The following is a 22,839-nucleotide window of genomic DNA, read 5'->3' as shown; positions in this document are numbered from 1 at the left end:
GGTTTACTTTCGTTCCTTGATCTTTCAAACCTGCCGGAATCTATACCGAAACTACCTCAAGTATAGTTTCGGTTTCTTTGCATGGGCAGCGCTTTGAAATAAAACTGGTAAAACCGTAAAACCGGCCGGCCAAGTCAATCCATTTTTTCAATGGCGTCGCAGACTCGCAGTTTCATCTGGACGTGTCGTTTGGACGTGTTGACGGATTTGAAGGTGAGATATTATCTGGAACATTCTTTCGAACACTTGTTATTTGTTCGGGAACCTGGTAAGTGAATATAGAAACCTTTTATTGTTTACATTTGATGGGAGCGACCACATATGTCTGACTGTCTCTTTCGTGGTTTCGCGGATTGCTTTCGCTCTTTAAAAATACCCTGTGCCCAGAGTGCCCTCATTCAATTGCATTCTCACGGCGATATTTTGGGGTTCTTATGCTATCCGCGAGTTTATCGTTAATATTTTATTTTGAAGTTCTGCCGTGGTACTAGCGACATGATAACGGGGTGATCTGCTTTCAGCTTCTCAACCTGTACTATCGCAAACAAAACGAGCTGAAACAGCGCTCCGCCCTGCGCCGACTGTCGCCTTGCTCCGCACGCACGGCGCACCCTGAGGCCGAGATAAATTCTCACTTGCGCTCGCTGCGCCACTGCGTTCTTCCGTCCGTCTGCTAGCGAGACGGCTTGTGCGACAGCGGGCGTGTGCGTGGTAGGGCTGCAGGGGGGGGATGTGCATTGTTGAGGTTGTTCAGGCCACAGTTCAGGCGTTCCGCTCTAGGCAAGGGGTTTTGCGGTGCGGCAAAGTCGCTCCCACGCCACGAGGCGGCGTTTTGTTGCCTCCGTCGGATGATTCAAGTCCCCATATGGCGTGTAATTTTTACGGTCACTGTCGTCGTCGTTGCCCTCCTCGGCCTCGTCTCCGTAGCCAAGGGCCTGTGCTATACCGCTCTACTACGCGCTTTGCCCTTTCTGGTCGATGCTACTGCGTTGTCCCAAGATGTGTTCGACAGTCTCCTCGTCGCCGCCACAGAGCCCGCAGTTTGGATCTTCTCCATAAAGCTCAAATCTGCGTCTCTGGATCAGTAGGGAGCCCGTTCGAGCCTGCAACAGCAGCGCGCTGGCTCGGTCTCCCTGCTAGTGTGGATAGGGCGCTGGTTCCTTCTTGTGTTTCCTGTACAGTTGGAGGCTCAGTATCCTCTGCATTGTCCTTCTCCAGTCCTCTATTCCGGCCCGTGTCACCTCTGCCCGTATTGTCCTCACCCACTCCTGTTCCGTCGTCACCAGATGTCTTGTTGTGCCCCCACCGTACTTAGAATCTATAGTCTTTATTTTCTTCATCCAGCCTGTCTTGGACCCCTGATATCGGATGTGGTAGTTCATCCCTCTGGCGTAGCTCTCCTGGGGAAGGAACTTTAGTCTGCCCATGTATGCAAGCTTCGACCTGGCCTCTCGTATCTTGTAGGTATACATCCCATTTCCCCGGTTACCACTGCGTTTGCTGCGCAGCTCAGCAGCCATCTCCCCAGTCTGTATTGATGTCGATCCAGATACTTTACCACCGTCTCGCTGTATGTAATCGCGTCGTTCGCGTAAGTCACTGCTTGGACTGCAAGGGATTTCCATAGTAGCCTCCCAACCGAGTGTCTATTGTACGAGTGCCTGGCGAGATGCCACACCACCCCCTTCAGTTTGTTTGACTTTTTAATTACGTTTTTTTCCTGTTTGGTCAGGTAGTCCTTGCTGTGCGTTATTGTTACACCAAGGTAATTGTAGGCTGTTGTTTTCTGTACTGTTTAATTTTGTAGGTAAAAGCTGGTGTCCAAATTCACGTTGGAGCCCATCCACTGCGTTCTTCCTGCATTAAATTTAAGGTTGTCCCTCGCTGCCACCCCTGTGCAGATGTCAATCATGTGCTGCATATCGGTTGAGGACTCTGCGAGGAGCACCACATCGTTCGCAAAGGCCAGGCATGGGATGCACGTGTATTCTTCCTCTTTGTCCTTGGTCGTAGTGCTCAAGGGCAACCCTGCCCCTTCCTCCTCCAGATGTTTGAGATGTTTGAGAAGGTCGTTTGTGTACACATTAAACAGTGTTGGTGATAGGCGACACCCCTGTCTCAGTCCAAAACTTATTGGTACTGGTTTTGATTTGTAGTTTTCTAATGTGTACCAGGCCTCGCAACCCCTGTACAAGCTCTTCAGGCGTTCGACACTTTCCTTTTCGAGTCCGCTTTTCTCCATCTTATCCCATAATCTTTGGTGTGGTACTGCATCATATGCTTTCTCGAGGTCTAGGAATGCCAGGAACAACTGGGAGTTTTGGATGTTTTTCATTTCTATGGCTTGGGATTAACGTAAATAGGTTATCGCTTGTTCTTCTGTTTGGCCGAAAGCCATTTTGAGCTTCTACGAAAAAGTTGTTTTTATCATACAAGCTGTAGCCTGTGGTTTATTATGCTTGCAAATAATTTGCAGACTGCTGATTATTTCGATTGGTCGATAGGCATTGAGGTCTTTTGGGTCTGCTTGTTTCCCTTTATATAGGAGCTTTACTCTTGCCTGTTCCCACACTTACGGTATTTCTGTTGACACCAGGCGTTCATTAAAGCATGTTCTGAGGTTGTTTGCTGCCTCTTTCTTAATTGCCTTCAGGAACTCGTTCGGAATATCATCCATACCGGTTGACTTCTTGTTTTTCTGTCGTCTTATTTGCCTCTTCAGTTCTCCCGTGGTTATGGGATCTAGTCTGGAATGCTTCTGTATTTTTCGTTTTCCCAAAGTTTCTTTTTGACTGTATGTCTCTTCCGGGGTTTGCTTTAGTTTTTTGTTGTTGCTGTAAGAAGTACTCAGTCATCCATTCTTCTATTTCACATTTTTCTTTCAGGTCTTTGCCCCCTCTTTGCAGCATACGTGTCTGTTCTTTCTTTTTTTCTGCATGCATTGTAGTAATTTGTCTCCAGAATTTCTCGTTAGATTTTTTCCCCTTTTTCAGTATGTCTTCCTCTGTCTTTCTGCAGAACTGTTGAATTTTTGTGGCCACTCCACTTTGTTTCACCTTGTGTTGTACCGCAGGAAAGGCTACAAGCGCGAGCTCCTTGCTCTATGGCACACCTCGGCGCCACAAGCTCTCGTGCACCTAGGGCAGCTGCCAACGCTATGAGCTCGCACTTCTAGCCTTCGCTGCGGTACAACATGAGGTGAAACGGGGTATAGTGCCTTCACTCGAACTTTTTGTTCTTCGAAACATTCCCACAGGTAGTCTTGGGTATAGCCTTTTCGTTGTGCCCACCTGTGCTGCCTGTTGATCTCTCGTCTTCCCAATTGCCTCCTTTACCTCCTGTCGAACCAGTTCCTTCGGTTTTATTGTTTCCCTTTTCTGGTTTTTTCCACTTGTTCTTTGGCTGTTTGGGTAATTAGGCTCATTAGTTCTTCATATGTGTTGTCTTTTGTAATTTTTTTCTCCAATTCTGATGTAAATTTTTCTATTTTATCTTCTGCTCCTAGCTTCGAGTGGTTTTCTTGGATGTTTTTTTTTTCTGTCTTTGGTTGTTGGTGTTTAGTTTTAGCAGTATTCTGGTACAATCGCTTGCACAGCTGGTTACCTTGCTCTCGTCTATGTCTATAGCATCTATCTTGATGTTTTCTTTGCCTGCCTCGTCGTTTATGAGGATATAGTCAATTGTTGATTTTTGGTTGTTGCGGCTCCAGGTTGTTTTTCCCTTGCATTGTGGCTCCAGGTTAACTATAGTTAAAGGGGGGGGGGGGGGGGTTCAACAATTTTATGGTTAAAAGAATTTGCATCTCCTCATTTTTACGTTGTTTATCGTGCCCTGGAGGATAGAGAAACCATTTCCTTCCTTCAAAATGTCGCGATTCCGCTGAATAATTGCAAAGCAAAAGCCGAGCTTCTTCCCCCACTTGCAGCCGCAAGTGGCAGCCGGAGGAACTACGGCTAGAAGATTACGTGACTTCGCTCGGCTCTAAGCTGCAGCCTAACGCCCGCTAATGTCAGCAGAGAGAGGGAGAGGAAGTGTCCTCCGAGACAGCACACGGGAACCCACACGGCACTCCGAAGGACGTCACTAGGTGACGTCCTTCGGAGTGCCGTGTGGTGACACATGAGTGAAACATCACTCATGTGTCACCCAGCTATTCGAGTTCATTACTGACCTTCATGTCAACACTCATGACAATCACCAGACCGATATCATATTCATCGACTTTGCCAAAGCTTTTGATACTGTCCCACATAGTCGCCTCCTCCTAAAGCTATCACGACTCCGCATCGAACCATGCATTCTTAACTGGATCGCTTCCTTCCTTTCTAATAGAACTCTGTCCGTAAAAATAAACGCTTCTCTTTCTTATCAATGTTCAGTATCGTCTGGTGTACCGCAGGGGAGCGTTCTTGGGCCTCTTTTGTTTTTAATATATGTAAATGACCTTCCTTCATTAACGTCCACCATTAGGCTTTTCGCTGATGATTGTGTCATATACAGAAAGATATCCGATACATCCGATCATTTAATATTGCAAAATGACCTTGACAGGATCGGAACTTGGTGCACCGACTGGCTCATGCATATTAATGTTTCAAAAAGTAAACACATGAACATTTCCACATCGCCAAGTAGATCGTCTACCCAGTATTTCCTTCAAGGACGCAACATTGACAGGGTGTCCGTTTACAAGTACCTTGGTGTCCACTTTTCAGAAACGTTAAACTGGTCTTATCAGGTAGATTGCATAGTAGCAAGTGCTCATAAAACCCTCGGCTTCTTGAAAAGAAATATATCTCTCGCACCTCCGTCCACTAAATTGCTTGCCTACAATTCGCTGATACTTCCAAAACTAGAATACGCTAGCGCTGTCTGGAGTCCTCATCAGGCATACCTTGTTGATAGACTGGAGTCCGTCCAGAATAAGGCACCCCGATTTATTACCTCTGACTATTCATCATTTACTAGCGTCACGTCACTAAAAAACAACCTTGGTCTACATTCTCTTGAGAAACGTCGACGGCTGTCACGACTATGTCTTTTTCATACTATTTTCAATAGCGCATCAACTTTTAGGCAAACCTACTACAAACCGCCCTCCTATATATCACCCAGAACGGATCACCAACTCAAGATTCAGCCGCCCAAATCACGCACACTATTATTTTCCTCATCGCCTGTTGACATGTGCATTAGAGATTGGAATGATATGCCATACGAAGTTGTATCGGAGACTAACCTAGCAGCATATAAATTAAAATGTGAACAGTACTTTGGAATGAGCAGTTAGTAAGCGGTCTCTACCTTGATATTTGTTTGCCTTGCACGCTGTTGTATATTTTTGCATTTTCATCTTGATCTTTTTTTGCGTTAAGTTTTGTTTACACTCATTCAATTATGTCGCGATATATGAAATTGCAATGTTATATCATGTAGTGTTTTTTTTTCCTGCTCTTTTGTCTGCACGCTTTCCCCAGTGCATTTTTGTGCGTGTTATTTTAAGATGTAAATAGTATATACGTGAAAACACTGTTTTGAAGTTCTAATTGTATATTATGAATTTCCCCCCTCATGTAATGCGCTCGCAAGTCGAGTGCCTTTGAGGTAATAAAATGAAATGAAATGAAACTAGGAGGGGGACCAGGTGTGACCCTGAAGACTGGGAGTGAGTTAAGGGGTGCCCGAAATGCCAATATTTATCTTTTTTTTATGCAACAACTAGGACACGCAGGAGAAATCGGTTTTCTGTTTGTTACTTCAGAAGTGTCAGAGGGCAACTTCCACAAATTTTTGACCGAAGTTCGGAAATCGTTGCACCCCCCCCCCCCCCTTTATGCTGTGTTTTTTACTAGTTTCCTGAGTTCTGCTGCTTTGCTTTCCCTACCATCCAGTTCTAATATGTGGCAGTTAGTCACCCACAATCATTATCGGTTCATTTTGGAAGGTTGAGCCAATGTCTTTTGAGATGCAGTCGTAAATTGATTTGTTCCATGCCGGATCTTCATGTGCCGTTGCCGAGTAGGTTGTGCAGATGGCGCCACTTGCCCTCGAGGCTTCCAGCGCTCCTTTAATGGTCTAACCCGAGCGACTGGCAGCAAAGTTACAGTACCTGACAAAAGTATTGTATCCTTGTCCCCAACTTTGTCGGTTCTTTATAGAAGGAAATAAAACTAATTGAAGAACCTAAAATTGTAGTCACATGATTTTTTTTTTCTGTGAAAAGGCATTTTGATAAATACCGAAGCAGACATTATCTGCTTCTGTCCTCGCGAACGCCAACTGTCGTTTACATGCACTTGCATTAATTGTTTATGTTCAGTTTTATTTTATTACCAACTAGCGTTCCTTAGGCCGCAGTTAACGCGTGAGCAACATAGTCTCGGCCCGTTTGCTTGAAGCGCTAACAACTGGTAAAGTTAGCCGCAGTACCTAGGAGGGGGATTATTATGTCACGTGACTGGCTCGGTAGGGATGCGGGGAAACGTGGCGGTGCCCCGGTGAGTGAGTGCCGCTCTCTTTGGAACTAATATGTCGTTGTAGCTGTAATATCGGGCGCGTTAGTCAGCAACGAATCGTGCAGGAGGCTTTCGCTTTGCCTTACCTCACTTCAATCGCAAAGCATGAGCAATGACCTTGCCGCATCTTTTTTATAGTCTTTTGATGCTGGCCATTACTAAGCCTAAATGAACGCGATAATTGTCGGCATGGCAACGTCTTTGGAAAGCGGATTGCCTTGACTCAATTGGCCGGGTTTTGATAGCACACAAAAGCTGACAGCGTCCCATTAGACCTTTTTTTTTAACTACCCAAGCATCGAGAACAACGCTGGAAGTGTAATTCTACGGTCCGCGCGCGCTGGCCTTTCTCTTATAAAAGATTCAAAGTAAATAATCATAATAAGGCTTTGACGAACGTGTGTGCGAGGCAAAATTTGTTTTGGACTTTTTGATTTAGAACAATTACTACTGCAGACGCTAGCACGTGCAATGCCTGTAACTGCACTCGGTGCTTGGGAAATTTAGAAAAAGGTCTATTGGGACGCTGTACAAGCTTGCACAACGTCTTTGCGGAGCAAGCCACTGAGCTGCTTCGCCTAACTGCACCTAGCCGCCTAACTGCACAAACAATTTTGTTCTTAGCGTCCCTCAAGCAGGGTAAGCAAATGGGAAAATTAAAAGTGTCCTAATGTCACTCTTCTTTTTTATTTTGCCTGGAGTACATGTGACCGAATAACAAAAAATTCACCCGTTATGTGGCATACTTACCTTTGGTAATGGAGCATTTCGCATCATTGGTGATTTCCTTCTCTTGCAATTAGAATGTGCAAACACTGTTGGAATGGCAGTCTGTTTCAGCTTCTTACAACCATCTGCGCAATTTTGCTCAAACTGGGATCCTTCAAATTGCCTAGAAAAATATGATAAATTTTACTTAACAATGCCCTATAATTAACATTTGCATGCTTAGTTGCATCATGTACATTAAATCCAGGACAACTTATAACTTTCAATTTACTTAGCAGTCACTGGTTTAAACAGGGCTGTCATAACCAGGGCCCCTTAGAAGTTGCAGATAGTGAACATGAGAAATGCGTATAATTAAAATTAACTTTGCCGTTTTGTTTTGTTTCATTTAAATTCCATGTGCTCGTATATCTTTATGCAACAAACAAGGATTGTAGCTTTAGTGATCGCACATGCTTATCTTGATTGCAACGAACTATAATTATGTCTCACTTTCTTGAGTTGAGCCAAAGTTTGAACTGCATATATGACCAGATCAATGCTATTTACAGTAATTTATAAATCCATACCATCCGTGATTGTAGCTGTAGATGCGATCACGCAAGGCACGGGTGATCATTTCCATAGTGGAAAGTTTTTAGAATAAATGAAAAGATTCTTACCTCACAAAGTCGGGAACCAGCCATTGGCGTCCACGTGTCGCGCTTTATTTTTATTAGCCAGTTTCCCTCATTTTTTTTTCGGAATAATAAACAACCGAAAGCCATCATGGCTGCTGTTAGAGCACCCGACGGCGCAGCAACAAATCATTTTCGTCTTTGAAAATAAAAGCTCAGAAAATCAAGGAGCCGGTAAACCTCCAGGGTAGCCTATGCACATGTACGCGGAATAGGAACAAAAATGGTGGTCGGGAGCGTGTCGATTGCAGCGGGTTCGTCGTTGCCACGCGGTTGCTAGGGCCAATGTCAATGCCGGTGGGAGGAGTCAAGGGTCCGCCTGGGTTCACCGAGGACAATGGATGGCCAAACTCTCCCCTATCTATGGCTCTGATCCTTGCGCGGATGGAGGCACCATCTGTGAGATGCTGTCACAAACAGCGGCATTCTGTCTGCTGCTTCTCAGGGACGGCGTCCTCTCAAAGTGAAAAACAGTTTTCCACTTCTAACTTTTTATTCCGGTAATGATATGCATTAAAACTTAAGCATCTCGTTTGAACGGCTGCGGCTATGTTCCAACAAAGTTTGAGCTTTCTCGAAATTCTAGTTTATTTTTGCGGTGCGAAAACCAGGGTCCGATTTTTTCAGGGACATTCTGTACAATAAGCTATTGCACCCTCCTCCTTGTTAAAAGTTCTAGTTGTTAGGGTTTTTTTACTTACTATAAGGTGTGTCTCTCTTCATGATATAAACCACAGTGAAGTCTGAATTCTTGTGCTAGGTGCCACCCTGACCAGGCTGAAGCTGACATGATTAGCAAGCATCGTAACGTGAGTTGAATGAAATGACAGCATAAATTGACTACTGTGTGAATGTTCGTGCTTCATGGCAGTCATGCAATAACAGTTGCCTTGACGTCACTTGTGTTGATGGAAGGTTGCCCTATTATGTCAGCAAGAACTATTATTTGTTTTGATTAATTTAAGGAGCTTGTGGGCCATTACATGGAGTAACTTTGTACAGCATCCTTGTCTAAGGGCTATACCATATTTGCTGTTGTGCTTCCTGTTGGAGGATAATGCCTTATTTGCATTGCATTCCAAAACTCACTTTTTAATTACTTCAATAATACCTAGTAGCTGGCATTTATGTCAGCTTCTGCCACATCAACCCATGACCTTTGATTGTGTGCCAAACACACCACTAAATAGAAATGGCTTCATTATTACATTTTGTTCCTCTATTGCATAGGATATGGGAATCCCAGCAATTACATTCTCCAACGGTATTTTGTAATATTCACAATTTCAAATTATGTTAACAATTTCATAAACCTCCAAGTCACTCATTGACTGATCAATTATTTAAATAAATGTCAACTGTTAATCGGTTGCAAGTTTCTAATTAATGCACAGTCCCACCCTGCATTACTGTTTGTGTATAATATCAGGAAATGTTGATTAAACATACAGGTTATTTCATAACGAATTTTTATGTCTGACCCATTATATTCATTGTTTTCTAGATAAGTTTGAAGTTATATAAGAGAGTGCTCATCTTAAAATTAAGCCATACCACTGGATGTACACTAGTGTGTGACCGATACATATGTTCCCAGCGAAATGAAAGAAGGCATTTAAGAAGGGCAAACCACTTGCTTTGCTGTTTGTCTTGTCTTCTTCTAAGTGCATGGGTGTTTACGTCTAGAAGTGTTAAAGTGAAATTTGCTGCTGCAGGACTAGTTTTCGTGACTCAGCTGGTTTGTCTGGCAGCTTGCAACCTATGGGAACCTGAGGAACTGCATCACAAGAGTGAAAGGGACGCCCACCCAGCACTTCTTCGAGGGTGGTGCCTTGAAGGGAGAACTGCGCCTAAAGCGAATGCCATGGCAGGTGGGTCATTACAGTGAACCCCTAGCACAAATAATCCCAAACAAAAAATTATTAACAAATGGGTTAGAAACAAAGAATGGAAATATGGAAAAAGAGGTGGAGGTGAACACACCGTAGCACTGTGTTTTATGCGTCTGTTCTCTTCTGTCCTTTGCACCGTTTTTTGTTTTTGTCTTAAATGATGGTTTATCATTTAGTCAGTATCAGCACTAGTGAACAAAAGTATGCTCCCAATCATTCCTATGAATTAACTGTGTGCTTGCAATTTAATCACAAACATTGTTTATGCTTGTGTCTAGAAATGTAACTCGTACAGTAATCTATTAAAGGGACATTGATAGGGTGTTTATGCTTGTCGAGGTTTTTGTTTGAACATGACCTACGATATTCCAACTACCCAGAACTTTACTTGCGGATCCAAATTTGTTTGTTTCTGCTCAAAAAAAGCCATTCTTGAATTGGTTGCTTGCTATCGCATTCACTCTCTTTTTCATGGTTATCTGGGGTTTAAACTGTATGCACCAAACATATTCAAAGTTTTGCGTCATCTAAGGCAGACACGCAACATTAAAAAAAAAAGAATATGAACCCCATTTTTGTGGTCTCCAAAAGCCAGCAAAAATGCTGATTGAAAAAAAAAATCCTGCACAGATCACAGGAAGTCTTTATACATATCATATTCAATACAGCGACGTACTGCGGGCTGGACGTTACGATGGTGACGCATGATGCACCAACGTTGCGACGGATGAGGGGGCTTTACTTCGGAACGGTCATTTGTGATACCAGCCAATTGATATTCAAGCGCAGACATCGAGCGTTTGTCGTGCGAAATAATCGCACGACAAACGGTGCACGCAAATTCGTCGTCGTCGTCTTTTCGGTTTCGAACTGCAGATTGTTTTTGGCTTTATTAAATATATATGTGGCTGTGTAGTAAAATATTTCCTGACTAGTCTCTTGACACAAATTAAATCGCCTGGCAAAAAAATGAAAAAATATGCACATTTTAGGGCGTGTTAGTGTCTCTCTAAAGAACAAAACCGAGGTGCAAGCTGGCACAGGTTAAACAAAGTGATTTACCCAATACAGTAGTAGGGATTCATGAAGGATGATGCAAACACTGAAGTCTAAAACAATGGGCTAAAAATAAATAGGCAACCCTGAAGAGGGAGACACAAAGGCACGTTTTAAAAATAATATTTTCCTGCTTACAACCACTCTATAAAGGGTATTCGTTCCCAGATATTGCAGCCTTCTACTGTACGCAACCCCGAAGGTCCCCAAGACAACAAACGAAACGAAGCAACCTACGAACCTCTGAGTAAATGTGGTTGAAAGAAGAATAGCTTGAGTTTTTAACCTAGGAAGTACAAAAACATCATACACAAGGTCAAGTTTCCAAAAACGGGTGGACATCGAACTTGTTTCTAATGAAAAAATACAGGCAAAAAGCGGTGGCATAGTCAAGAATTTTTTTTTTTTTTCTTTTTTGGGGGGGGGGGGGGGGGTGGCTGGGATGTCCATTACTTGGGGTTCGGAGAGGGGTAAGGGGTCAAAATTCTTGTGTATAATATTATAGGGTCGGCTGGATTTCGTGGTGGGGCTGAAGCCCCATAAGCACCCCTCCCCCTCCCTTGCTACGTCCCTGTACGCCTCTTCCACTCAGAGTCGAAACACAGAAAGGGCTTAGTCAACGCATTTCTATGCTTTATCATTATTATTGATTCTTGCTGTATATGCTTGTAGTCATTCCCTTCGGTCAAAACTATTTCAGCAGGATCCCATAAGGGCGCACGATTATTACGTTTAATCAAGTGGGTTTTTTTGTTGCTTTTCTTGCAGAATTTTGTTGCAAAGATTGCATAAAAACAGGGATCTGTATTTGGAACTGTGAAAACATTTGAGGGAATAATTGTGACCCTTTATGGATCTGTTCTGGAAAAGTTTTGACCCAAGAGAATGTCCACAAATTTATACTGAAAGAATCAGTAACAAAATTGAAGCTTGTAACTGTGGTGAATAAGTCGTCCCTATGTTTTGACTGTGAGTGGAAGAACTTTTTTAGCCTATATCTTTTTCCCTAGAACCAGGTTTGATGTCCCTCTCTTTTAGGAAGTTAATGCTGTGTATGGTGCTTTTCTATTCTCTAGGCTATAAGCTCGAGGGTATTCACTGTTTTTTTTATCACATTTACACAGAGGTTAGTAGGTTGCTTCTTTGTATCTCTGTCCTTAAGTATGTTGGGGGTCGTGCTGAGTCCTGGACAGTGCAAGCTGAAATGTTAGTGCAATGACCGAAATCCACTGCTTGCTGGGCTTCTACAAGAGATGCTGAAGTAGCAATAAGAGGCGGTTGAGGACAAGAGTGCATGGCCACTGGTATGCGACTCTGCCTGTTTCTCATTGTTTAGGAGCACCTCGATTTGAGTCATCTTTATGTTTTGCTATCGCCTAGCCGCGCTTGTTGGCGCCTCAATTATGTGGGCCGGTGGCCTTTGTCCCATCCAAATAACTTTGTCCTATGACTCAGCAGGCAAACATAATGGTGACTATAAACAATCCCAGAAGCAGCACATCTGCAGCAAGGTGTGCGGTTCTCAACCATGATCAGGCCGAGTCAGGCATCATGCCACTGCAATCTCTTCTGAACGTTATCTTTTTATTGCTGGTTGAAGTTTTCTTGTTAAGGCAGTGCCACTGTTGTCAGTCGTCGCTTGGTCATTTCAGCTTCTAGCAACAATGACTGGACTGTAGGGCTGAGCATTGATTATAAATTTAAACCTCATTATAATTGCCATCCTTTAACCGATTATTAATAGATTAATCATTCTCATTCCTTTCCATGCATACTCAAAATTATATATATTTTTGTTTGTTTTTGCTGAATGTATGATAAACAGTATACAAAATTGATTATGAATCAACTTCAATACATAGTTGACAACAGTTTGAGGACACACTCGCAGATTATTACTTGAGTTGCATGAGGCAAAGAGGTTTGTTGATATTCATCGGCAAGAGCGGCTTCCTTCGATTGTTCTCGCTGCTCTAAACAGACACTCAATATATGTTAAAGTGGCCAGAGCACATGTAACCCTCTGCACCTTGTCTGGAGTTACAAATCTTGCCCTTACAGTTTATTTTAGATTAAAATTTCACCTAAACTTTACCCTTCATATACATGTACTCGGCCATTTCTCTATGGTAAAATCATTTAATTTTGATTTTCTTTTGGTTCATCAAAGTTTTATTGGTTGACCGGATAAACAGAATAATCCAGATTAAAGCAATATTTGATTAATCGGTCGGTTATTCTATCCATTGCCCAGCCGTACTCTTCAATAGAAGGCACTGAGGTCCAGCAAAATATTTTTCTTTTGGAGATGGTTGTAAGTGGAAGTGTACCCATGGAAAGGGTTTCTTAAAGTCTCCCTCTATATGTTCTGTTGTGTGCCGCTTAATTCAGAACATTTCTCGCCATTTAAATTTAGCTGAGTCCCAGTCTTCGGCACATTCATCATAAGAAATTTCTTTTACAGTGAAACGTCAAGGCAATGTCAAATTTATTGCTAGTTGAAGCAAACCAAAATCACAGAATGAAGTGATGGTTTCCTCTTTTGTTTAGAGAGAACTAATGTTTATCAATATTTTGTTTGAAGGTGCTTTTATGACAAAAGGTGTCGCCAACCTCTGCTCAAGACCAATGTGGCTTGCGGCTTTAAAACCCATCACATTCAAGTGTTATTTAAATTTTTATCTTCATCATCATCATTTTCTTGAGCCACAACTTTATTTAGAGCACCAGTTTTACTAAGAAACTTCCATTGCCAGAGACTCATGCTCTTATTAATTGTGCAATGACAGTGCAGCCACCAACTGCCATTTCTAGCGAAATAGCGGTCTCTGGTGTAACAAATCTAACAATGAACAGTGTGGAATAATGAAAAACAGTCCACTGCTGTTTTTCCCAGGTCCAGTGACTTGATCCTGCAGGCATTTATGGTTTTCCAATGCAGTGTAAATGTGATCAAACCAAAACAGAAGATAGAGATGTGCTGCGTTAATGGTCCCTAGACCTTCCCAGTGGTGATGCTCCTCCTCACCTTTTCCTAGGCAACGAGCGATAGGACTCTTCACTAACGTAATCCATCTTGGGCTTCTGGTATAACAAAGGCCACTGGGAGGGGCTCGAGGGCAGTCTGCCTCGAGGGGAAGTTGACTTCTTGATTGCTGCTACTTGGGGACTCCAAGATAGATGGACGAGGCTTTTCAGCAGACCTAGGCTATCCTGGAGGTTGGGGTGGGACGTTTGCGAGTTGTGTTACTTTCCTACATGGCGACAGCCGCCTCCTGTGCATAAGTGAACTGGTGCTCATCTTTTGTGTAAGGTTGCTATTCATGTCACTGAAGGAAGCTTTACACTTCTGGTGTGGCATGTCATTTATTCGGCAGCTAGAAAAGCTGTTGCTTGAAGTCAATGTTCAGGTTCTTGGTTTTTTGGAGGACCGGAAATATTTTCTGATACACTTGACTCTCAGTAACTCAAACTCCTGGAAGCCACAGACTTTAATTTGAAATATGAGAAGTTTGAATTATTGGAAATTTATGGAAAAGTGATATGAGGCAAAGTATGAAATCGCTATAGGAATAACTACATATACCAAGCAGTTTTTATACTATCCTCTGCATAGGCCTATTTAAAAAAGGGCACACATAAAACATTGGTGAGGCTTAAAGCAAATACTAATATTGGCCGATTATTTTCTAATTGAATATAGAATAGTTTCTCAAAGCCTTTTACTACTGTTGTGCCGTGCTTAAACAAAAATTCAGCTTAACTTGTGAAGGTTGTTCCCAACCTTCCCCTTGTCCACTTCTAAGCTCAGTTAGTTTTAATATAACTACATCTATGAACTGTGACCTCTGTAAGTCCAATGCCTACATTGGGGTGGCATGTAAATGACAGATTTCACATAAAATTAAACCTAAAGAAACGTGCCCACCCTACTGAAAAAAGTTATATGAATTTTTTTCTGATATGTTTATTGGACACCTTTTTCATATCAGAACTTATTATTTCATATCAGTTTCATATGCCGCATATCAGTTACACTAGGTGGCTAGGTGGCGCTAGGTACCGCCCAATTCATGTGCTGCAAAAATGTATTTATTTACTCACGCCACCCTGTAGATACATTACGCATACCACTAGCATCAGTTGAACAAATACATTGATTGCATACATATACACGGCACAACAAACATGAATGCAACAGCACAGCCAATAACTACTACGGAGCTCTGCGTTTCCGCCTTTTATACAGGTCGTTTTGTAAGTACGGAGTTTTTCGGTGACCACCTACGCAATAAATAATATTTTCAGCGTGTTGGATTTTTTTCAAGAATGTCGTAACCCTGAGAGTATTTAGAACGGCTCACGGGACGAATCTCTTAATAAAAAGTAAACGCTCATGCCGTAATTATTTGAATGCCGGTAAATCAGGCCGCTCCACTGCGGTTCCAAGCCACGTGTTTGCTTTCCCGTGCGGCACGTCGTATACTGAAAAAACATTATATGAATTTATTTCTTATATGTTTATTGGACGCATTCATATCAGTTGGCGTATGTAGCATATGAGTTCTTATATGTCGCATATCAGTTTTTCGGTATTTCATATCAGTTCTTATATCGCAAATCAGTTTTTGGATATTTCATATCAGTTTCATATGTCGCATATCAGTTTTTGAATATTTCATATAAGTTCTTATATAGATTCATATACTTTTTTTCACTAGGGCACCTATCCTAATCGAAGGAATTTATAAATCTGCTTGCTATATGCAAATATTCTTTCTTTCACCTGGAATTTAATCCCCCCTAGAAAAATCAAAGAAGCACAAATAATGAAAGCAGATTGTCAGGACAGTGCTCCTTGCATAATCGGGATGGGTTAGTCCCATCGAGTATGCTTCTCACCTAGCACCCGTATACTGCGGCAAAGCAATGACCATGAGCTTCGCGTGTATTGCTTTTCCGGAGTACACAGGTGCTCGATGAGAAGCGCATTCAACGGGGCTAACCCTCCGCAATGGACAAATAGTGTGAATGGAGCGAAAACATTGTTTGAATTAAACAGCTTATAGATGCATTAAAACATAGCGAAAAAACTAAATTTTTAATTTTGTTTGAATTAACTGGCAGTACGAAATATCAGAGTTTGATTTATTGTGAGTCCACTGTACTTTTTTTAGTTCAGACAAAACAGTATTTAGTGGCAGCTGTCAATGCAAATAGTAGTAGTTGTATACTTCATATAGTACTTTTTTTCAGGTGCCATAGTTTTACAGTTTTAGAGGATTTTAAATGATCACATGAAATTGGTAATACAGCACATCATTATGCTGTAACTCGCCTCTGGCAAGCACAGTCCAGTGTTACAAGCAGATTATACTTTTTCATGCAGCCATATGAGTGGCAATTCTTCGGTTTTCTGCTTGTCTAGTTTGGTAGAAACATTGTTCCGAAATGGTATGAAAAGAAGCTATTAGTCTAAATTAAGTTTTCTTTGTCTTGATCCTATAAGTGAATTGCTCTCATAACATTTTGCAGGCATTGCGCTGAGGCTTGGGCCATGTGGAACTGGAGGCAGCCAAGTCATCAAAGAAGATAGGACTTCGGCTCATTCAGAAACCATGTGAACTACGGCACAAGAGGCTCAGGGCACCGGGACAGCTGGCTGAATAAACAGCTAAGCCTTTCAAACATTGAAGTGTGTGCTATCCCAAGGAGAGTAGTTTGAAGGAGATTAGAGTTTTAGACCTCAAGGCAAATAAATGTATCTTTTCCTGCCAAAGGTTGGATACTTCTTGAACAGCCCTGATTCAAAAATACGAAAGAGTTATACAAAGAAGGCGGACAGGACAAACATCTTTCGAATTTCAACACATTGGTGTCTTCTTTTGCTGGTATAAATTGACCAACCTGGAAAAATGCGCTTTTAATCTGACAGTGAATCGAACTGATGACCCTTTCTTACAGTGTCCATTGAATTCATGATCAGTTACCAGCAGCCTGGCCACCAACACCTTTGAAATTTTTGGACTAGGCAATATATATATCTTTCGGAGACTATATTCTTGTGAAATCGGTAAACTGTTTCTCTGTTGTTTGTTTGCCTAGTAGGTAACATACACTGTAAATGACACCAATTTTTTTTCGTATGGGGTGACAAGAAACATTGCACATCATTTGTGCCAGACTTCGGAGGTGGTGGTTGCAAAGCTAATGCAACTGCAATTTAGCCTAGAGTTTGATTATCATGAGCAATTGTAACTAGGTAGGTTTTGTCAATCTTTTTTCTTTTTGCACAGCGAAGCAGCAGGGGCTGTAACATGAAGGTTCAATAAGAATGGGTGCGTCATATGATGTTCAGATCACAAAGACCTCAACCTGGATGCCTCCTAGCTGATCCACCCCAGTGCCTTGAGTGCATTACAGTGATGCCTAGAGCTTGAGTATTGTTGCCTGCAACATGATGAACCTACAAACACAAACATCTGTTCTCGCATGTTATTTTGCCTTTAGATTGGGGAGAAAACTGCCGTCTGCTATACCTTTAGTGGCAATCAAAATGCCACAGCTAGCATTATTTGCCCCATGGCCGAGGTGAAAATGACCTTCGGCTATGCCTTTGTGGCCAGGCAAATGTCACATTGTTTTTTGCTCAATGGTCGAGGTGAAAACAAAGCCAGACTAATGCCGCGTCAGTATTTGCTCCGTGGCCAGGCTGAAAACAACCCTCGGGTATACCTTTGTGGCCTAGCAGATGCTGGCCCTCGTTCTTTGCTCAATAGCCGAGATGAAATCAAGGCCTCGGTGACCTAGCAAATGCCGGCCCTCGGTCTTTGCCCAATGGCCGAGGTGAAAACGAGACCTCGGTTATACATCTGTGGCCAGTCTAATGCCGCGTCGGTATTTGCTCCATGGCCAGGGTGAAAACGACCCTCGGATATACCTTTGTGGCCTAGCAGATGCCGGCCCTCGTTCTTTGCTCAATGGCCGAGATGAAAACAAGGCCTCGGTGGCCTAGCAAATGCCGGCCCTCGTTCTTTGCTCAATGGCCGAGGTGAAATCAAGGCCTCGGTGGCCTAGCAAATGTCGGTCCTTGTTTTTTGCCCAATGGCCGAGGTGAAAACAAGACCTCGGTGGCCTGGCAAATGCCGGCCCTCGTTTTTTTGCCCTGTGGCCGAGGTGAAAACAAGGCCTTGGCAACTGGGCAAATGCCGGGCTCGGCCCTTCCTTGGTGGCCAACATGTAAAAAAATACCTTGGATGGCCGGGAGTTTGCCGAGCACTGCCCTTTGCCAATGGCCGAGCTGAATTCGAGGCATCGGTGGCCTGGCTTTTGCCGACCATGGTTTTTGGTTGTCCACCGAGGATTTGCCGGTGGCCGACCAAATTGATTATTGGCCTAGCAAAGGCCGAGGCATGGCCGATGATTTTAGAAAATTCTGTGCTACTTGGGTATCCTCTAACTCGGGTGTGACACTAGTCGGTGATCTGGTTTTGGGGCAGGAAGCATGTGCGTTTGTTCGAAAACTGAGCCATGAGAAGGTGGCGTCAAGTAGCTTCCTTCAGCAGCACCTCGAAAACGATTATATTTCAGATGGAGAATCTCAAAGAGAAGTGTCTGTAAAATCATGGAGCTACCTCTCAACTCCCGTCTCGTCCCGTTCTAGCTTTTGGGCAAAAAGCACCTGCGTTTGTCCAAAAATTGAGCTTGTAGTGCCTGATTTCGCAATTTTAACGATGTGGCTCTTCTTTAATGACGTGACACGTGAGTAATTAGGCAATATAGACGATTGCTCTCAGTATTATGCTATTTAACGTTGTAGGAAATCGCGTACCGCCGCCGATTCGCCGTTTCCCCCGTGGTCCGTCAACAACCCGAGTCCAGCCTGGTTCTTTCACGGGAGCAGGATTCCGCTCCCAGTTTATTGGTACAATAACACACAACGCTACCAAACACTCAATCTAAAATACAAATACAAGCTACATTACACAAATATTTACAACCGCATGTTAAGCCCAACGCTAAACACAAAGAAGGCCCTTAGGCCTCGCGTCCCGCGATATCCTAGATCCGGTCGCCACCCACTTGCCTGCCTGCGTCTCGGTCTCGTCCGGAGTTCTTAGAGGCCTCTCGCCCCCTGCCCCACCGAGTATATCTCTCGATGGGCGAGGAGGTTTCTCCTCGCCTGCCACGGGGGCGCCTGCAGCGCCCTCCAGTGGCTAGGAGAGAAAGCGGCGCGTCGGGAGCCGAATTCGAGATCCCGATCGACTCCGCGGCAACTTGACCATGTGATCGTGTCGCGGCCAAGATTGGCCGAATGGTTTGATGGGCGCCCTCGTGAATGCACGGTGCGCCATACTCCCCTCTCCTAAAAAATCGAAGTACGCCGGAATTCAGACGTTCGGCTAGGCTGCTGGGAACACCCTCGCTTGGTTTGGCCTGGAGACCTCCCACACGCACACACACACCGATGGTCCCATGCGTCGTCCTCACTGGGGTCCATCCGTTCGCCCGAGACCTGGGGTGCGCGGCTACCACACACCTCGCAGTAGACTGTGTCGACTTCGGCTTGGTGGCAACCTCCGGGGCAACGGGGTCCTTGAGCAGTGTGCCTAACCAATATGAGATTGGCCCCCCCATGGAGTAGTGCACCGGAGAGGGACTGTGGTTGCGACCCAGCTGCGACCGCCCTCCCGGAGCGATGCGGGGCTGGAAGTCCAGTGTCACTGAGAACTGCACCCCGGCGTCCTGCGTGGCGTCGCGGACGTCCCACGAGGCTCCCTGAGCTGTGGTTCCTGCCGGGGAATATGCCGCCCGAAGACGAGAGGTTCAGCCCAAGCTGGTGTTTGTAAAATGGCGACTCCTCCTTTCATTGTCTCCCAGGAGAGGACCACACCAAGCCGCGTCTCGAGGTAGCAGCCGCAGGGCCGATGACGCAAAAAAATGGGAAAAGTCCAAAGCGCGCGCGCAGCGAGGGAGCAGCACCCCAACACCAACACCGCACCCACAAAAAAAAAAAAAAAAAAAAAAACATTCCACAGTTTTACAACAACAACAAGAAACAAAAACAAACACTGAGGGTTCCGAGACACCCCTCCCCCACCCACAAAGAAAAACAAAAACACAATGCCGGGAACGCCGATTTCGGATCGTTTCCTCCTCTTCTTCCCTTTCCCGGGCCACGCACTCTGCGAGGTTCCGATCCCATCAGGTTGCCTCCGGCTACGCGTGTTGTAGCCGTGCCGCGGTGGTTCCGGGAAATCTTGAGATCGTCGGCGCCCGCGAATGCCCCTTTGCAGCCGCTTGACCGGCTCATCCCCTTCCCTGGGGAAAAAGGGTTTCAGTTCGCCGATGTGAACTGTCCCGCGGACGAGACCAGAATTCTGGTCCCTCAGCGTGTATGTCAGTCGAGACTTCTTGGAATCGATGACAAAGGGGCCAACCCACTTGGGGGCCAACGCATCGCATCGCTCTGCACGTGACTTCGCCGCAGAACGGTGTCGCCCACCTCGAACTGCGCATCGCGGTGCGCTTTGTCATAGGTGTTCTTCTGCTCCGCCCGCGCGCGAGCCCTGTTTCCGCGGGCGGCGTCCAGCGCCCGCGACAGTCGCTCTCTTGTGCGCGTCGCGAAATCCTCGTGCGAGGGCACCGCTCTGGCCGCGCTGTGTCGCCGGCGAAGAACCGCATCGGTCGGCGTAGAGAGTTCTCTGCCGAAGTTCAAAAGCGCAGGCGTGAACCCAGTGCTGCGGTTGAGGTTGGACCGCAATGCAAACGAAATCGAATCCAAGTGGAGATCCCAGACCCGCTGCTTACGAGCATACGCCCCGAGCAGCGGCTTGATGTCGCGGTTCCGCCGCTCGGTCACATTTGCTTGGGGATGGTAACACGAAGTCTTACAATGCTTAATCCCGAGGGCCTGGCAGGTTGCCGCGAAAACTTTCGAGCAGAATATCGAGGCGTTGTCACTCACCAGTCTCTAGGGGAACCCGTAGCGACACCAGACCTCGGGCAGCCTGCTCAGGACTCCCTTGGCTGTCACCTTCCGCATTGGAGACAACTCGACGAATCCGGTGAAGCGGCAGGTCACTACCAACACATGTTGATAGCCTCCGCTGGACCGCGGCAGGGGCCCCATCAAGTCGCAGGCCGCGTACTCACGATGGGCTCGAGCAGGCCGGGTGGTCTGCCTCCCCTGGGCTTGCGCTCTTGGCACACGGCGCAGCTCCGGACATACCGGCATAGCTGCCGCTTCATGCCCGGCCAGGTAGCGAAACGGCGCAGCTTATGCCACGACTTCGGTGCACTGCCGTGACCGTCCGCTTCGTGGTAGTGACGCAGCGCTGCCACTCTGAGATCGCGGGGAATCACGGTCTTGAACGACTCACTTGAATCGCTCTCTTCCGGGAAGTAGCGCAGCAGGACGCCGTCCCCATCGATCAGGTAAGACTCCAGCTCACTTGCTTCAATGTCTGACTCCTGGGCGGTGGCACTTGGCCCTCTCGGTGTTTCGGAGTGCCGCAGTGTCTCTCCGCCTGTCTGGTCAGGATCCATCTCTTGCCTGAGCCGGTCGAAGATAGCGCGACAAAAAGAATCGCGCTGCTGCGCTTCGAACAGTTCCGTTCGGTTGAACGCAGGTCCCAGTGAGGTAATCGCCTCAGCCAGCTGCGCGACGACGCCACAGTGGCGAGCGGAGCTCGAGGCGGGATTTCCCGTCTCCCGGGGGATGGCCCCGCCTCCGCAGTCTGCTGTCTCGCGCGGTGGGGGTCCACGGGTGCGCGGGAGAGCGCGTCGGCCACCACATTTGTCGTGCCCTTCCGGTACCGAATTCGGTACTCGTACTTCTGCAGTGTCAAGGCCCAGCGCGCCAGTCTTCCGGCGGGTTCCTTGACTCGGGAGAGCCACGCGAGGGCCATATGGTCCGTCTCGATCGTGAATTCCGTCCCCTCGACATAGTGATCGAGGCATTCGCGCTCACTCACCGTGTAGTTCTTCTCCGCCGGGTTCAGCGCTCGGCTGGCAAATGCCACCGAGCGGATCTCTCTCTCTGTATCCTGCAAGAGCACCGCGCCGAGTCCCTGGTCACTGGCGTCCGTCTGGATCGTGAAGGGCCTATTCAGGTCTGGCAGTTTGAGGGATGCTGTACGTGCCAAGGCCTCGGTCAGCTGGAGGAACGCCTCCTCTTGCGGCGCCTCCCAGCTCCAGGGAGCCGCTTTCCTCAGCAACTGCGTGAGGGGTGCCTGCACGGCTGCGCAGCTCGGAATGTAGGCTCGGTAGTATCCTATCATGCCGAGAAAACGGCGCACTCCCCCGACATCGGTAGGGACTGGGAACTCTAAGATCGCCCGCAACTTGTCCGCGTCGGGGGAAACTTTTCCTCTCTCGATTCGGAATCCCAACAAGCTGATCTCAGAAGCTCCAATTTGGGCTTTAGTCGGGTTTAGTGTGAGGCCGGCGATCCGCAGTTTGCGCAACACGTCCTCGAGGTGACGAAGGGGGTCCTCGAAAGTTTCCGAGTACACAATGATGTCGTCCAGGTACGCGAGCGCGTGCTGCCACTTGGCATCTCCGAGCACCCCGTCGATCAACCGCTGAATTGTCATCGGTGCACCTGTTAATCCGAACGGCATCCGAGTGAACTCGAACAAGCCTCGGTGACACACGAATCCAGTTTTGCTTTCGTCGCCCGGGCTCATCTCCACTTGGAGGTAGCCTTTGCTTGCGTCGAGGGTAGTGAAATACTTCGCCTTCCCCAGATTCGAGATGATTTCTTCGATGCTCGGAAATGAATACGCATCTTTTACGGTCACCGCGTTCAAGCGCCGATAATCGACGCAGAGTCTCGATGTTCCGTTCTTCTTGGGCACCAAAACCACCGGGAATCCCCAGGGTCCCGATGACCGGCGAATGATTCCCGACTTCAGGAGCTCATCGACTGCGGCATCTATCGCTTTTCGCTTCGCCAGGCTCACAGGA

General features: G+C 45.9%; 1 long non-coding RNA gene across 1 annotated transcript; it reads left to right on the top strand.

The window, feature by feature from the left end:
• The first annotated feature begins 3,957 nt into the window (after positions 1-3,957).
• Positions 3,958-9,745, top strand: LOC115327407. Its single transcript, XR_005717421.3, has 4 exons — positions 3,958-4,087; positions 5,633-5,665; positions 8,682-8,730; positions 9,673-9,745. It is a non-coding gene; the product is annotated as an uncharacterized LOC115327407 (long non-coding RNA).
• Positions 9,746-22,839: the final 13,094 nt, after the last annotated feature.

The sequence above is a fragment of the Ixodes scapularis genome, unplaced genomic scaffold, assembly GCF_016920785.2.
Source record: "Ixodes scapularis isolate PalLabHiFi unplaced genomic scaffold, ASM1692078v2 ptg001421l_1__unscaffolded, whole genome shotgun sequence".
NCBI classification, from domain to species: domain Eukaryota; kingdom Metazoa; phylum Arthropoda; class Arachnida; order Ixodida; family Ixodidae; genus Ixodes; species Ixodes scapularis.
The sequence above is the reverse complement of the archived record's forward strand: the minus strand, read 5'-3'. Positions and strand labels throughout refer to the sequence as shown.